This window comes from Larus michahellis, chromosome 2 (assembly GCF_964199755.1).
Source record: "Larus michahellis chromosome 2, bLarMic1.1, whole genome shotgun sequence".
In the NCBI taxonomy this organism is placed as follows: domain Eukaryota; kingdom Metazoa; phylum Chordata; class Aves; order Charadriiformes; family Laridae; genus Larus; species Larus michahellis.
This window is the reverse complement of record NC_133897.1, coordinates 86381978-86398963: the sequence shown is the minus strand read 5'-3', so window position 1 is coordinate 86398963 and position 16986 is coordinate 86381978. Positions and strand designations below refer to the sequence as shown.

Sequence of the window (16986 nt, the reverse complement as noted above, 5' to 3'; positions counted from 1 at the left end):
TGGCAAGATTAAACAAGGCAAAGGCCAGAGACTCCCACCATCTGCCAGCAGGCTAAGCAGAATTAATTCCCAGCACATGAGTCACTGAAATATGCATCAGCTGCACATCTCTCTGAGGCTCTCCTGGTGTTGTTTCATTTGGATTTGGACACTGAACAGAGGTAAAACACCCAAAGTTTGAAACACCTTCACCCTTGCTCCAATTAGACTGGTTTACCAGAAGTATAGGATAGTGTGATTCAAGAAGATTTAAGATTAGGTTAAAAAAAAGCAAAGTGAAACTAAACACAAATCTACACAATCCCAATCTTCAGAGCCGCGTAATTTTTACTTCCTTATCTTGCCTTCATCCAGGAGAGCCCATGGTATAATGCAGCCCTAGCGCTATGGATCAACAATGTTACCCTGTTTTGCAAATAGTACCGTCAGTTACCACTCTTATACTAAAAGTCTGCTACTTTAGTACCTCAGCATCCACCTTGACTCACGTGACCTACAGGGTCTGCCCCTACATCTACTCCATCCCCCTTCCTTTCTCCGACGCCGCTTCTTGTCTAACAGAAATTCAGCCTCAACAACTTGCATTTTACCCATCACCATCACCTTCCAGCACACAGGTTTTGGCTGCAGTATTCCAGGTGAGTTTCTCTGAGATTTAACACCCCAGGTGTGCAAAGGTCTCACTCTTGGCCCCCTCAAAGCCTGGATGCCCCCTCAACAGTCACAGCCAGGAATGGCAATGCTCTACTACAGCAAACACAACAGAAAACCATGTTCCCCCAGCACTAGGGCAAATCACAAACAAAAATGCAGACTGCAACAGCACAGCCTCCTAAAAAAGGACCCCCCACACCCACTAATTCAAACAAACTATGAAGAAGGTGTAGAAAGAAAAACAAATGACCCACAGAACTCACCAAGGCTGCTGGAGAAGAGGCTGAGGAAAGACCTTAGCGCACTCTACAACTACCTGAAAGGAGGTTGTAGCAAGGTGGGGCTTGGTCTCTTCTCCCAAGTAACAAGCAATAGGACAAGAATAAACAGCTTCAAGTTGTGCCACGGGAGGTTTAGATTGGATATTAGGAAAAATTTCTCCACTGAAAGGGTTATCAAACATTGGAACAGGCTGCCCAGGGAAGTGGTTGAGTCACTATCCCTGGAGGTATTTAAAAGATGTGTAGATGAGGCACTGAGGGACATAGCTTACACGGTGGACTGGCAGTGTTAGTTTTACAGTTGGACTCGACAATTTTAGGAGTCTTTTCCAACCTAAATGATTCCATTTAGGCTCCTCACTCACCTCTTTGTTCTCTCCCCGACGGATCGACTCCGGCGACCGCCCCCACAGCACCAGCCCCTAGAGGAGGCCACCCACCAACCCCCCAACCCTCAGGCTCTCTCTTCCCGCCCCACTACAGTTCTGTGGGAGGTGCGAGCGGCACCTCCCCTCACTAACAGTCCCACTCCGGAAGGTTCTGGGGCTGCCCCGCTCCGCCCGGCCCCGGGCCTCCCGCGGCAGCGTGTCACTCGACCCGCAGAAGGAGCCTTGGTGGGGTCTGAAATGGAGCTGTTGGTGACCAGCCCGGCCAGAGAGCATTTATTGGGAGTACTCCCGGAGAGCCCGGCCCTTCACACGTCTACAGGGTATGTTCAGTTCCGCTCGGTGGAAACATTATGTCTGTATTTTGCTTTTTGTACAGTTTGCACATCGCTTCCACCACAATTAGGGGAAGTCATTTTCCCTGACTTGAAATCACCCCGGCATCAGCTTCTGCTGTAATTAAACCAACCATGTTATTGATGAATATACCTCTTAGAGTCATTCAGGTTAAAAACAGATACGTGTTATTATACTGTATTCAAGTGCAACGTATCCATTTTGAACACCCCCCCTCACTTCCCGGTGAGAAGTAAAAGTTACAGAGGCTGGCAGATTTTCTGTTTGTTTCACAAATATTTATCAACAGCAGATGCATTTCCTCAGCCAGAAGAAAACAGTAAAGACTAGTTCATCCCACATTCTGCCTAAAAGGTTGATCATTATAAATTAATTTATTGACCCATGACTCTGCTCAGCATCATACGCTTCAGTGAACCGAGCAATCAGCACATGCTAAGTGCAGGTAAGGGGGCCGTTCACAGCAAAATATTACTGCTGAACAAGCATGCTGTTTTATCACAACGCACAGTTTGTTTCCGTTTCAGTTTTTCTAGTGGATAAATTTTATTTTTTAAAGTCCTGGACCATTGGGACTTTTCAGTTTTCATTCAGAACCTTCTGGATTGTGGTTATATGGACATGGGTTGTATAGTTGTAGGTATGTGCTTGTTTGTATGTGTTTACACAAAAAGAAATTGTAGCTGTAATTCCCAGGTTAGGTCCCAGCATGGCAAACATAATTCTCAGTCTAGGCAATACTTAATAAAATAAGTTTTTCACCTATTTATGGTGAAAATCACCTAAATCATCCACTATAATTCATTATGGGTCACAGAGCCCTCATGCAGTTTGATGAAACACACTATGGGACAGGAACACATTGTATTGTAGAGGCAACTCCGAAGGCAAAAGACACATTAAATATATTTGTGTCATAATTGCAACATCTGAAGAGTAGAAATGGAATTACTTTTCACCTCAAATGCTTTCAGTGCAGATTTTAAATGAAGGCCCTAGAAAACTGAGTTGAGTTCCGTTAGTTTTTGGGGTTTTTTCCTCACAATACATTAAGGGGAATATTTTTTAAGAAACTCTAGCGCTGTCCTTGAATCATCCATTCTGTAATTGGCAAAAATCACCAATATACCAATATTCAGAGGAAATTCATAGTAAGGAGAGGAGTCTTCTGGTTTTACTTTTGGTATTTTTTTTTTAATTTTAGTCACTAACTTGAGAAGCAAATACTGCATGATGAAGGAAGGGCAAATCAATCTCTACATGGTCCCAGAGTATCAATTTTAGATTTTGATTATTTTGCTGGTTGATTTAATCCATACTTGTATGAAAAAAATCTGGCATTGCTGATGACGTATGTACATTAAAGATTGTTTTGCATCTTGAGAATTTTAAACTTTTTGCAGAAAATTTTCAGTAGTATTCCTAGACTTTCTGAATTTTCTGTATTATACCTACAAGAATCAGATTTACTGTTAATTTGTGAAGGCATAATACCTCTAGGACTACTCTCTTCCTGAAACGGGAAGGGGAGAAAGAGAGCAGAAATGTCCATTAATGCAAAAGAATAACATGGAGATTTGTAAGAAAATGTAACATGGGTAGAAAGATGGTGTTACATTTCTTTGGTCCTCATCAAGATAAACCATGTATGTGTCTGGTCCATGCGAAAAAAGAAACCCTAATTTATTGTTTGAGAAAGAATGGTAAGATCAAACAGCAATAAAAATTAGGGCCTTCATTAGATCTTGTTTTCCATTTCCTAAACAAGCAATTCATTCTCACTTCAGTTGGAGATTTTTTTTATTTGTTAAAAAATTGTTCAAAATATCTAAGAATATATTTTTTGGTGTCTAATATTGTGAACAATAGTGCATAGTGATAGGCAAAAGGCACTTGTGTTCATGATGAAAAAAAGATGCTGAAGATACCACAGCGTGGTACTGTCATGGTTTGGGGTGTCTTGGCCAATGACAAGACAATAGATGCTCTCCTCCACCTCTCACTCCAAGGAGAGGAAGAAGAGAGATAAAGAGAGTTATGAGTTTAGAAAAAAACCTAAACTACTTTAATGAAATATTAACAATAAATTAAAAAAAAAATGAAATAGGTACAATATATACAAATATACACAAAGCCATACGAAGCTGCCAGGGAAATGTCACTGGCGGGCACTGAAAGTTCCAGACTGGACTCAGTGACAAATGGGAACTGGAAGACGCTGACCAGGATCAAAAGGCAAATGAGCTGATGGGGTCCTCCTCAGACATCAGTCATTGAAGAAAGAGAGCTATTGGAGAAGAACCCATAGAAAAGAATCCTTGGAGAAGACTCAACCTGATATGTTTGGTCCCTCAGCTTTTATACTGAGCGTGGCAGATGGAATGGAACACCCTATTGGCCAGTTTGTGTCACCTGACCTATCCACAGGTGTAACCTTTCCACAGGGTGAACAACCAGGTCAGCTGGCCCTGGCTGCCACAGCAACAAACGTGAGCAAGAGCCTCTCTCACTGAACAGAAAGTTGGCTCTGCTCCACCCCAAACCAAGACAAGTACAAAATCGCATACTTAAATTTCTGGTGGCTTCGCTGCTTTAAAATATGATAGAATAAATATAATAAAAAGTAATAGAAATTATGATGACAATGTCTCATCTGACATATGGTACATTAACCAAAATTTATATGTTGCTTTATGCTAGAACAGTTTTGCTGGCTCAGAGGAAATAATCATCCTAGTTCTTGTAACATTGGAGGCAAGTAATGTTTCGGGTCTGATATCAAAAGAAGTAGGCTGTGTGTTAGAACTGGTGACTTACTTAAGCCTTTTAATCAGTGACTTTAACTATTCACAATATTATGGGGAAAAAATTGAAATTTCCAGCTTATATTGCCTTTTATCTGAAATAAAACTAACAGTGGTGGGTCTAAGATTTTTTGGCTGACTGAGATCTCAAAAGAAAATTCTGTGGTAGACTCAATTGTGAGTACATGTGCATCTATAACAAAAAAGAGATTTAAAAGCATGTCATATAAAACAACAGCTGTGTAGCTTATTTATGATCAAGATAATACTACCAAGACAAGATTATTCGTTAAAGAAATTTTTGTTTTTCACACTGCTGTTCTCTTAAACTTCTATAGCATGACATGACTACATGTCAGTCTTAAGACAGGATGACAACAAAAGGTTTAAGTGAGTTTTACAAAGATGTGGTGGGGATGTGCTCCACTATCCCAAAGGTAGGAGCTGACTTTGAATAACTCAAAGTCCTGCTAGACTCCTACATCTCTTTTGCATTGGTACACTGACCAAAAAACATGAGTCACTTACTAAAACAAGTATAAAAATAAGGTAATTTTTCACATACTGTATTTCCAGATATAAATTATCCTTACTGAGAGTAGGGCGTCTTATCTTAATGTTGAATTTTCCTAGTTGACTCATATTGAGAAAGCACAGAGCTGTAGCTAAATCCAGAATAGCTAAAGAATTATCTACAATAAAAGCATGCTACAAGGTGACCTAATTAAGTTTAATTTAATACCCAAGTTCAAGATTTATGGAAGGGTGCTGAAATTGAACAAATTTATAACTAAAATAAAGTCTCTTGCAAAAGGCAGTGGAATCAGGGGAAAAAAAAAACAAAAACAAAAAACCCCAAAAAAACCCCAACCAGATCAGAGCATTTTATGGCTACATGAAATATTTATCTAATTGATGTATAGAATACCTGTCACTTTAGTGGCTACAGGCTCATCTCCAAACAAACTCCAAAAAAACCAAACCCCAAGTCTTCCCCTCCCCCTCCCCCCCAAAAAACCTACCAAATAAACAAAAGCCAAACAAAACCAAAGCAAAACCCCCACAGCCTTCTATAAATTTTATACCCCAAAATAAGAAAATCCATGTTACTACAGGCTAGAGTGGCTGACCTTATGTTCTTCTTTTCTTAATAAAGCATAATATTTGTTCCCCACCCACTCTGGTACACCACCACCACCTCCCACCACCCACCCCCCCCCCCAAAAAAAAAAAAGACAGAAATCCTTTTCCAAAAAAAGGGAACCTAAGAAAAGTGAAGAAAAAACCCAAACAAACAAACAAAACAAAAAACAAAAAAATCCCCCTAAAGCTACATCGGGACACTAGCAGATTTCCGTTCCTGGATACAGGAGACTTGCAAAGAATTTTTTGTTTTAAAATAGGTATCATCAACAGAGAACACTTCAAGCTGGTTTTGCAGTATACCATGCAAGAAAATGCCAGTTTCCTTTCAGCAAAAGTTCTAGTCTTGCGACATTGTGTAAGAGCAGTGACCGGTTTCTTAATATGTAAGTGTAGCAGTGTCATGCAGTAAAAATGAAGTACCATTGACCCGTAAGAGTTCCAAATACTGTGCAGGCTGAAATAACTGATGCTGTGTGAGTCAGGTAATTAATGAAAAACTTTCACATATCGCACAGCATTTCTCTCTGGATTTTAGTGCAGATCTAAACTTCTCCAGATATCTTATGAAAGTAAAGATGATGAATAATTAGAGGAGTAGGAAACACTGTAGCAATATTCCTCAGATTTGCATAGCCAGTAAGATTGGACTTCGAATTAATGTCTTAAAAATGTTCATGGCTGAAGAATTCTGCTTTAGAATGTTAAAGTATGACAGGGTCAAAGAAAATACATGAAGGTAAATCAGAATGGAGAATTGCAGTACGTCTTTTATTTCTTGGTAACTATCTATATGCATACTCTTATGCCAAGGTTTATATCAAGTAATGAAAGATACCTCTCCTCAGTGGAAGGTGTTTAAATTGTTTTGCATGATAAAAGCTTGTGGGTGAGTTAATCCTGTCATCCTGTAATTCCTGACGTTCACTTCTTGCACCAGACAAACTGACAGCAGTTCTTGCAGTGGGGCTTCTCCAAAGTTTTGGCAGGAACACGTAGTTGTAAAAACAGGTGAAGATGTTCATGGGTTTCAGACAGATAGATAGACAGACAGACAGACAGACATAGATAGATACAAAATAAATTGGTAGAAATTTAAATGCCTAAGAGAATTATAGAACCATCAGACTAAGGATTTAATAACTGGTATTTTTTGATGTTTTGTTTTTGATTTATATGTAATACAGTTAGATAGGGTTTGTACATAGTTTTATCTCTGCCTAGTACCATTACATCTAATTCTTTGAGTTATTAAGAAGTTTGATATGTCCCAGGCATGTTGCATTTGTTGCATTTGGGCAAGACATTGAAAAGATGAGCTAGAGTGGAGAGGAGATTACACATTATGTTTGTGGGGGGAAGGGTTGGGCGTGGGGGGTAGGATGGGATAATTATCTAGTTGCTCCCCAGAAAACTGAAGTCACTTTACTCTTCCATCTTAGAATATGGTACAACTTTGGTTTGAACAGTTTTCCTCAACAGTATGAAAATAACTTGTGACAAGATCTACTAATTGTATCCCTGCACCACTTCACTGAAGTTGTCTTCTTGGTCCCATGTATCTAGGAGTTAGTCAGATCAGATAACTGGTAAGCAGTTGTTCGAGGTCTTAGATATGTTGTGACAGTCAAATAATACACGGATAAGCAATGCAAAAGGAACATGTCTATCCCCAGAGTGTTCTATATGACCTTCAAAGCAATATCTGCGTGACACATCTGCTTGGAGAGGCTTCTGACCATGCAATTCAGGAATGATTTTCCTTTTTTAATAGACACTGTAGAGCTTTTATGCTTTGCTCCAGCTTTGGCAGTGATAAGCAGCTTCATAACAACTGTAATTCTGGCCACTGGTACTTGTTTTATTGTCATAAGATAAAAAAAGAGTACATACTGATAGCATTGCTGCAATTTTGCTGGTTAAATTCTACACTTCACTGCAAGATGCAGTCTGAAAATCATCAAGGAAGTGTTTGATGTACAACAGTGCATAGTATTAATGGGCAAACATCCAAGATTGGGTGCCTTGAACATCATCCAAGCTTACCTGAAGCTGCTTAAATTTTCTGTGTCTCAACATAGGGCAGGGATCTTGAAAGTAGGTTTCTCTGTAAAATGTTTACTTGTGATTTCATTTAAGAAGATGATTTCCAATGTTGCTTTCCCATACAATGTTGAAAAGGTACTGTCTGTTACAAGTTAAATGACCAAAATATGAAAGATACATTTATATTTTTTAATCTCACTTAAGAAAATGCACCATATGCAGGAATTGTCAGATGATGTAAAAAAAAAAAATAAAAAAAAATAAAACAAACCAACCAAACAAACAAAACCAAAAAGCCCAACCCAAAACAAACAAAAACCAAACCAACAAAATCCCAAACCCCAAAGCAGTAATGTCCGTTCACTTTCACTTAAGTTACAAGTTTTCCTGTGCTTGTCTACGAGCCAATGAGTTTGGTTTTATTTCCAGTTAAAAGTTGCAACATTAATTTCAGAACTGTCCCCACATATATATCAGTACAGCTGTGTTGCATAGAACTAAGAACTACTGATGGGACTTAGGAATCAAGGAAAAGCAAAGCGCTACAATGTATTTTCAGTAGTTTTTAGAACTCAGTCTACATACGCTTATGAAAAACGATTTATAGAACAATTAAAAGTAAGATACTGTATTGCTTTTTTGCTTTCTGGCATATATAATTTACATAGGGTACAAAATATTCATACTGTCATTGTTAAATATTCTGGGCTGCAAAGAGCTGTTACTACTGATTACTGCGCGGTATTAAGAACAAACCTATTGTTTCACTATGTTCAATGAAAAATTTTATTACAATAATTTTTGACAGTTAATTGTGTTCACCTTTGACATCTTGCCCAAAGGTAAATTTGGGGGGTGGGGGATGGGTTGTGTGTGTGGTGGGTTTTTTTGCATTGTTTTGGTTGTTTTTGTTTGTTTTTTCCTATTTAATATCTGATAACTGGAGGGCAGAAAAAACCCTCAGAGTCCCATCTCCTAAATCAGTTATAAAGAGTTCGGGGGAGGCGGGGAGAAAGATATATAAATAATTAAGATGTTGCCATAGCTTTGTTACTGCTGTAAGCACATAAATTCTCAGTGTTACAAATCTGCCAAAAGACAATGAGATACTTGTCACCATCAGCTACTCTGAAGGACTTTGTTCACATACTTTATACTCCATGGACCAGTGTTTATAATTGCCGTTCAGAGAAAGATTTGTCCATGCCTTGTTCCAGAGCCAAACATAATCAGTGTTTTGCAAAGCAACAGCATTTTTGGCTCAGTTCTAAATATTTTGAAATTCAAGAAATGCAAAAATTTTAAGAGCTTTTCCCCAAACTGTACTGCATGCTTCAATGGTATTTTTTTGTATGCTGCGCAGCAAAGTCTTTCTGCTGTCTCACTGTATTAAAGCAGATGATCTTAACCAAAAACTTCCGATATCAGGGAAAATAACATTTGTTGTTCAGATCCTAGCATCTGATGATCTGCTGATCTGCATTTCTTGGTTGCACCTTTCCCATAACTTGTACCCTCAAGTGGCTTCAGGTCACAAGTGATAAACCCTTTTCTTCTATGGAACACCAAGAAGATAGCTGGATCCTACATGGCTGTATTGTTAAAAATTGCAAATTAGCTATAACAGGTGTATATATATCTGTGTGGAATACAGACAGTAAAGATTAGGCTTAAATATAGGTAGATGTAGACATATGCACACACACACACACATATATAAATATGTATTTAGGTTTAAACCAGGGATTGTATGGAAATACGAGGAAGCTGCAGGCTGTTCTTTCAATGCAAGTTACATGTCTGGATCCAACATAAACAGGAGGTGTGAAAGACCCCCATATGCTAAGTAATGCTATTTTTTTCCAGTAAAGCAATTAAGAGGAAGAGCTTTTGCTTTTTATTACATTATAATGTGTATTTTAATCTGTGCTATTAACATTTTTCTTTAAAATGTTTTGACAATACATAAATGAAATGCTTTTATAAACTTCTCTATTTCTAACATCTAGACATATGAATGATTCCCTGCGTATATTTTAGAAAAGTATGGAACAGGAAAGAAAATCTTAAGTATTTCTTATTTGAATACATGTCTGAAGAATTGGTTTTTATCAATCTTTAAACATTCATCAGAGACAAATGATTTATTCATGCTTAATAGAGCATCCCAGACTGTTGCAGGTTTCATTAGCTGAAGTTTGAGTGACTTCTGTTTGCCATAATAATACTTTACATTTATACAACAATTTTCATTCAAAAAAAATTCAAATTGCTTTGCATAGTATGTGTATATAAGGGATAAATTAACCAACCAGTAAATTTGAGTTACCTCTGGAGTGAAGCTCTGCAGAAACTTTGTGGCAAGAATCTTGTATGAGTTTAATTTTTATTTTTTTTAATGAAATTTCATTGATTTCAAGGAAGCAGGCCATACAATTGAATTAAACTGTGTTTTATAGAGGAGAAAAGAGTCTTAAAACTAGGGCACTTGGCTCCAAAAAAGAAGTGGTCTCTGTTACTTGCTTCTACCACAGACCTCCTGTCATCTTCAGGCAACTTGCTTAGTCTGATTTGGGCCTTAAATAAAGTCAGGATAACTAATAATTATACCAGCTCAGCTTTAGTGAATGTTCACGTACAGAGTCAATTACTTGAAATGCATGCCAGTCACGGCTAACTTTAGCTACCTTTCAGCAATGACAAAGACTACTTCCACTGATGGTAAGCTAATTTGTATGATGCTGTATTTGCTATGTGCTAGTCACGTAGTTACTGAGGATCATCTACCATGAGTCTGAACTATCGGTTATGTATCTCAGAAATAATACTTGATTTATTTCAGTTTTTGAAAATTTTGATTACTTTACATGAACCTCAAACTGAGGTTGTTTCCTTGTCTATGCAGCAGCAAACACAATGTCTTCAGATCCTGATTGGAATTTCTAGGTGCTGTTTAACAGAACAAAGCTCTTCTTTGCATGTAATAAAATAGTTGCTGTAAGCATGTGTATAAATTCAGACACTATTCAGATCTGTAGTAAAACCAAGAAAAGACATAATTTTTTTTAGCTAAAAAAGAAAAACAAAAGAAAACCAACAGCTTGCCCAGATTATTCTCCTATGTCATGAATGTAGAGCACCACAAAGGGTGTCAGTCCTTTATTTCTTGTATGAAATTTTCTTTTCTTTTTTTTCTTGAATGGAGCTGGTAGTATTAGAATCTCTCCAAGTGAAACAATGTAAAGTAGCAAGATGGTCAAGTCATCTACCAACATGGGATTTTTTCTCTCAAGGTTGGCAGAAATAAGAAAATTCTTCAAAACCAGAATAGGTGGACATAAATTTTGCATGTCTTTTGACAATCATGTTTCTCCTGGCCTCACCTCAGCATGCTGCTGCAGTGCTTGTGACCGCCTTGCTGTGCTTTACAACAAATTTACAACGAAGGATAACAAGGGCTCTAACCACAGCATCCAAGTTACAGAAAGCAAAAACAGGGGCCATGAGAATGAAGAACTGCCCACTGTAGGTGAAGATCAGATCTGAGACCATGTGAGGAACCCGAAAGTACATAAGTCCATGGGACCTGATGAAATCCATCCACAGGTCCTGACAGAACTGGCGGATTAAATTGCTAAGCCACTTTCCATTATATTTGAAAAGTTGTGGCAGTTTGGTGAAGTTCCTGCTGACTGGGAAAGGGGAAACACAACCCCCATTTTTAAAAAAGGAAAAAAAGGAAGACCTGGGGAACTAGAGGCCCGTCAGTCTGACCTCTGTGCCCAGCAAGATCATGGAGCAGATCCTCCTGGAATCTCTGCTAAGGCACATCAAAAAGAAGGAGGTGATTGGTGACAGCCAACATGGCTTCACCAAAGGCAAGTCATGCCTGACAAATTTGGTGGCCTTCTATGACGTTGCCACAACATTGGTAGATAAGGGGAGAGCAACCGATGTAATCTACCTGGACTTATGCAAATCACTTGACACTGTCCCACATGACATCCTGGTCGCTAAATTGGAAAGGCATGGATTTGATGGATGGACCACTTGGTGGATAAGGAACTGGCTAGATGGCTGCACTAAAAGGGTTGCAGTCAACGGTTCGATGTCCATGTGGAAACCAGTGATGAGTGGTGTTCCTCAGGGGTCAGTACTGGGACCAGTGCTGTTTAACATCTTTGTCAGCAACATGGACAGTGGGGTTCAGTGCACACTCAGAAAGTTTGCCAATGAGACCAAGCTGTGTGGCACCGTCAACACACTGGAGGGAAGGGATGCCATCCAGAGGGACCTGGACAGGCTTGAGAGGTGGGCCCATGCAAACCTCATGAAGTTCAACCAGGCCAAGTGCAAGGTCCTGCACCTGGGTCATGGCAATCCCAGGCACAAATACAGGTTGGGTGGAGAATGGCTTGAGAGCAGCCCTGAGGAGAAGGACTTGGGGGTGCTGGTGGATGAGAAACTCGACATAAGCCAGCAATGTGCACTTGCAGCCCAGAAAGCCAACCACATCCTGGGCTGCATCAAAAGAAGCATGGCCAGCAGGTCAAGGGAGGTGATTCTTCCCCTCTTCTCCTCTCTGGTGAGACCCCACCTGGAGTCCTCAGCACAAGAAGGACATGGACCTGTTGGAATGAGTCCAGCGGAGGGGCACGAAGATGATCAGAGGAGTGGAGCACCTCTGCTATGAGGACAGGCTGAGAGAGTTGGAAGTGTTCAGCCTGGAGAAGAGAAGGCTCCAGGGAGACCTTATAGCAGCCTTCCAGTACCTGAAGGGGCCTACAGGAAAGATGGGGAGGGACTCTTTATCAGGGAGTGTAGTGATAGGACAAGGGGTAACAGTTTTAAACTGGAAGAGCAGAGATTTAGATTAGATATTAGGGAGAACTTCTTTACTGTGAGGGTGGTGAGGCACTGGAACAGGTTGCCCAGGGAGTTTGTGGGTGCCCCTTCCCTGGAAGTGTTCAACGCCAGACTGGACGGGGCTTTGAGCAGCCTGGTCTAGTGGGAGGTGTCCCTGCCCATGGCAGGGGGGTTGGAACTAGATGATCTTTAAGGTCCCTTCTAACCCAAACCATTCTATGATTCTATGAATGTATTACTTTTTCTTAATCTGCATTTGGCTGTTCAATAGTTATTTCAAAGTCCCACAAGGAACAGTACAAACTTCACAAGTAATTTCACAGGTGCAGTGGTGCAATGATTTTACAGGAACTACTAAAGGCAATAATAGGCAGGACAAATGATATTAGAATTTGGTCCACAATAACTTCAGGGCAGCTACTCACATGAGTAAATATTTGCAGAATTTAAACTACCTTTCTGTCTCACTTTGTGCAATGAACTCTCATCCAAAAATCCTGGTGACGTACTGTGCCCTTCTGAACGAAAACTGTGTAAGTTAAGAGCATGTCTATTCTTTATACTTAAGGTTCCTAACAGTGCAATATAACAGTACTCAACAGGATGATGTGTTTTTTTTTCAGCGCTAGCTGCACTGTTGGTCACAGTTACTGGAATAAGTAAATTTAAGCTTTTGGGCATTAGTGGTGCTTCATATTCAGTCTGATCAGCCTGTTAGCTTGACTTAGTAACCCCAGAGTTTACTTCAGAGTACTGCGTTCTTCCTGAATGTTGTTCCCTGTTTCTCCTTTGTGGGGCATGAGATAATTTCAAAACATAACCATCAAACTGGCAGTGGAAGAACTATCTTCTTTTAATTACCTGGGGGTGGAGGAAGAGGGAACCACCAATAAAGATTTATTAGTTTATTTGTGTTATTAAAATGGTCTACACCCAGAATAAATACATTCAAGCAGGATATTTTTTTTTTTAATGAGACTAGTAACCAGCTAGATCTGTTTAATGCAACTTTCGGTGTGATATCATAGGAAGAAAGAGCCCCCTAATGGCTTCAAGTTATCTAGGAAAATAAAAATAAATTTTCCTTTCTGTGAGTTCAAGCTGAAAAGCAATGCAAATGTAGTTTCAAAAAGGCCAGATTCGTCTTCTTGAGAAAAAGACGATAAACTGAATAAGTTTAAAGTGATGCAAAAGGTACAGATTAACAGCATTGCAGACTTGAAAGAAAATGCACTATTTGTAATATGTAAACTTTTAAAATCTTTCTAATTTGAGTATTTTTCAGCTATTTCTCCTAAATCTGACAAAAGAAGATGCTTACATTGTAAATCTTTAATGCAGAAATGAATAACATTTCATGAGAATAAGCTTAACTAATTGCTTGGGTTTATTTTTTTTTATTTTTTTTTTAAATAATGTTCAATGGAATATTCCCTTTGCAAAAAGAAATACTTTTTAGCATTATTTGGAGTTTCATGTTTAGGCTGTAACCTGAATACTAACAGATACTAATCTGGAGGGAATGACATCACTGTATTTGAAATCACAGAATTAGCTTGATTTTATTTCCAATCACAAAATTATAAGGTATATTTAAAGAGCACAGGTACAGTAAATAAGGCTTTTCAGAGAGAAAAGAGAGACATGAATAAGAGCTGTAAGAAAGCTTTTGAACATACGTAAAGGATTCTTTTTGCAAGTCAAACTGCATGTGAAATATTCTGAGACAGGCCTTGAGTTTTGTAAGGAGCCAAAGTGAATTAGACATCCAATTATCTTAGCTACTTAGAAAAGTCTGCCTATGTTTGGTAGATCCAGCTCTCGATACCCAGGCCTTTGTCTTACTGTTAAAATTTTCAGTCAGATAATTAAAATGTTAAGGGTCCTCTCCATTATTTATGGTCAGATTCTAACACTGACTCCATAGTCAATGTATGCAGTCCTCACCTCTGGCAATATTTCATGGAGTAAGATACCACTCTATGAAAGCTAAGGTGGCAATATGTGCCGCCAAGTGATTTTCTTGCTACAGGGAAAGAATTTCAGAAGGAAACATTGAAATTGCTGACGTGGATCAACTTTGTATATAAAAAACAACATAGACGTTATTCACAGAGAAAATAAAAAGAAATAAAACAACACAGATGCTGTAGTTTAAGTAAGCCTTTGGTTTTGGCTCATCAGTTTAATTCTTGTTTTGCCAGTGCTTATTCATGTAACACATTACAGAAGATGAAGCTGTCTCTTAAGCCTTGCATATTTTGTTCATGTGGTCACTTAGGCACCCCTTCAAATTATTGTTAGTTTAAAAAAAAATAATATATGCCCAAGATCCCCAACATTTATAATGGCTTTTACAAATTATAAATAATAATTTTGGTAATCATGGGAATTTCACTTCATATTTGTGATTTTGAGATATCACTAAGTATTTGACTATGGTGCTTTATAGAAACATATCAAAAATACCTGAATAGAGAAAGAGAAGGAAGTGCTTTTCTGTATGTGTGACGTTTTTGTCATTGGATAAAATGGATTACACTTAGGTGCATAGTCTAGCAGCAATAGCCTGCTGTAAGCAGTTTCTCAACAGGACAAAGCATTGGAAAGTTGTACTTGGCTAGGTGCTTAAGTGCTTGGGTTAGTAGGCTGATGCCTCTACTTCATTCAGAGGGAGTAATCAGAATAGCTGGTATATGAAAAATTCCTTTCAGTTTGGAGCAAGCAGCAGAGTGCATGAACTGATGAGTAAGGAGGTGCAGATTATCACAGTTGGAAGGAGTGTGTTACTAATGAAGTGACACTGCTGTCATCTTACTGTTATGCTCCCATGGCCTGTAAACCCCGAGTCAATGAACTTCCTGACTTGCAACGTAACCAAAAGCTGGGTTATTTCAGTTTTAGCCTATCACCTTCAAAATCACAGCAACCTATCACCTATTACAGCAAAACCATTTTCAACACAGCCGAAGGAGATATAAAGTTTACGTAGAGCTAGGCTGTTAGGAGACAGTGGTGTCAATGTCACATCAAAACAGGCAATCGGTCCGTGGAATTGCGGCTTCAAACATGCAGCACAGCACTACAGAACACCCTAGGTTTCATATTTCAGATCATAAGCCTTGATCTTTGCTTTGCAGGCAGAATGTTAGCAATGACTACTGTATGTATAAAAAGATGGCAGTCTAATGCCACATTATTTAAAGCAGATCATTGCGCAGCAGCGGTAAGCTTGCAGTCAAAAGACAGATACTGTTTCAAACTACTGACAAGCACTAAGAAATCCTCCAGGTAAATGTTCTCTCTACCTGGCTTCACAACATGTACAATAACAAATTAATAATATGAGAGATCTTATGTGTTGTTATTACTCGAGACTGCTTAGCATGTGCGGGACAAGTTACAATAAAACACCACAGAAGTACTTAGAAATCATCTTTTCTGGATGCTTCATTCCCATTTCCTTGAAGGGTTAAGTGTGATAAATACAATGCACAAACCATGTCCTTTTCTTAATTGCCTTCGGGTGTGCATAATATCTCATACATATCATCTGTGAGTGAAGGAAATTTAAGTGCAATAAATGCATTCTATAAACAGATGTCAAAGCTTGTATTTAGCATGCAACATACAAAAGGAATAATTCATTTTTTAGCTGCTCAGAAAAGCAAAGGATAATTTCCTTACCTGGAAGATCAAACTCTGCATATCATCATTACTATGTGAGCTAAGGGGACAGGATAAATTTTTGTCTTCCGTAATAAGCCTTTCTTCAGAGATGCAGAACATGAGATGTAATTATAAGTAAAATGAACTATTCCAATGTCCAGTCTGTTATCAGTTGCATTGGCTTAGAGCTGGCATCCTCTTGCAAATGAAAAAAGGTAGCTCAGCAAGTTGTCCACTGAAGGAGCTCGATATCAGTGTTATCAGGCACCAGCAGTCACATACTGATGCTATAGTGTGTACAGTCTCCCTCTATTGCGCGCTTTCTCTCGCTTGCTCTCCCTCTCTCTCCCCCTGACGTTCACTCAGCTCCGAGTCTGAGCTCCTTCTGCTGCTGTATAATCAATCCAGCCTGTCTGAATCTATTAGGCCTCTATTTAACCAGCCAATCAATAGCACAGATTCCGCTGCTGCTCCCCAGGGCCTTTTCCAGGAGTGGTACAAACAATAAGAGTTTGGCCAGCAGTTTAAGCAAGTATTTTTCATTATTTTATCTCCCTTAAAGAAAAATTGTTTAGGAGAGGCCAGGTTCAAAGCTATCTTTCTCTCTGTGTTTTTTTCAGGAGACATATAAACATGCACGTTGTACTGCACTAGCATTCTGAACATTTTTAAATTTTTACCCCTTCTATGTGTTTTAGAATACATATCAAAAAATAAAAAAAAGAAAAGAAAATACATACACATGCTATCCCCACTCCACATCTACAAATAAACCTGCAC

At 38.9% G+C, this 16986-nt stretch overlaps 1 protein-coding gene across 4 annotated transcripts in view; it reads right to left on the bottom strand.

Annotated features, from left to right (window-relative positions):
* Nucleotides 1–16576, bottom strand: part of CDH18 (cadherin 18) — a 576293-nt gene extending 559717 nt beyond the window's left edge. For 2 of the 4 annotated variants that reach the window (XM_074576161.1, XM_074576154.1), the window contains exon 1: nucleotides 16225–16576. The gene's annotated coding sequence lies outside the window, so the exon portion shown is untranslated. The remainder of the gene's footprint in view (nucleotides 1–16224) is intronic. The other 2 variants (XM_074576155.1, XM_074576158.1) reach the window with 2 other exon arrangements.
* Nucleotides 16577–16986: the final 410 nt, after the last annotated feature.